Raw genomic sequence first — 628 nt, forward strand, 5'->3', positions numbered from 1 at the left:
GAGTGGCTGCCTAGCCTGCCTGCTTCTAGCCAGTCCACTTCTCAGTTATTGAGAAATTCACGGGGAATCCTGCGGCAAGTTTAGTCACTGCAGGTTTTTTATCAGTTAAAATCTCTTTTCTGGCAAGCATGAGAGCTTTGCTTTGTGCATTTGCTACTTAGACTCTTCTCTTTAAAAAAATGCGTGATCTCATCTTTTATGTAAAACTCTGCTAGCCCTGCTAAACCAGCAACTTGCTCTTTGCCAGGTAACTCAATCTGAGCTCATCTTCTGTGCATGGGACGGAGGCTTGGCTGGTGACATCATATAGCTTGGGTGAGTGACAATTTGGGTGCGTCCAGTCTATGCCTGGATGTAGAGAGCTGGGTACCAGGCTTCATCCGCGTCATTTGAAGACAGGTCATCTGTTTCCCTCTTTAGCATGCTTGCTTCTCAATAGTTTGTAATGATTAGGACGCTGCTTAGTTGTCCTCGTCCTTTGGATCAAGAGACAACTTTCATCACTCTTCACCGAGCTATGGAGAAGAGAGACAGTTCTGTGTAGTTTTGTATTTATAGTTAAGAAGAAAATTGTTTCTCTGTTTCAAGGTTACATTGTGCCTTCAGATAATAGTCCTTTGCTTTTTCT

Source organism: Buceros rhinoceros, unplaced genomic scaffold (assembly GCF_000710305.1).
Source record: "Buceros rhinoceros silvestris isolate BGI_N320 unplaced genomic scaffold, ASM71030v1 scaffold7406, whole genome shotgun sequence".
NCBI classification, from domain to species: Eukaryota; Metazoa; Chordata; class Aves; order Bucerotiformes; family Bucerotidae; genus Buceros; species Buceros rhinoceros.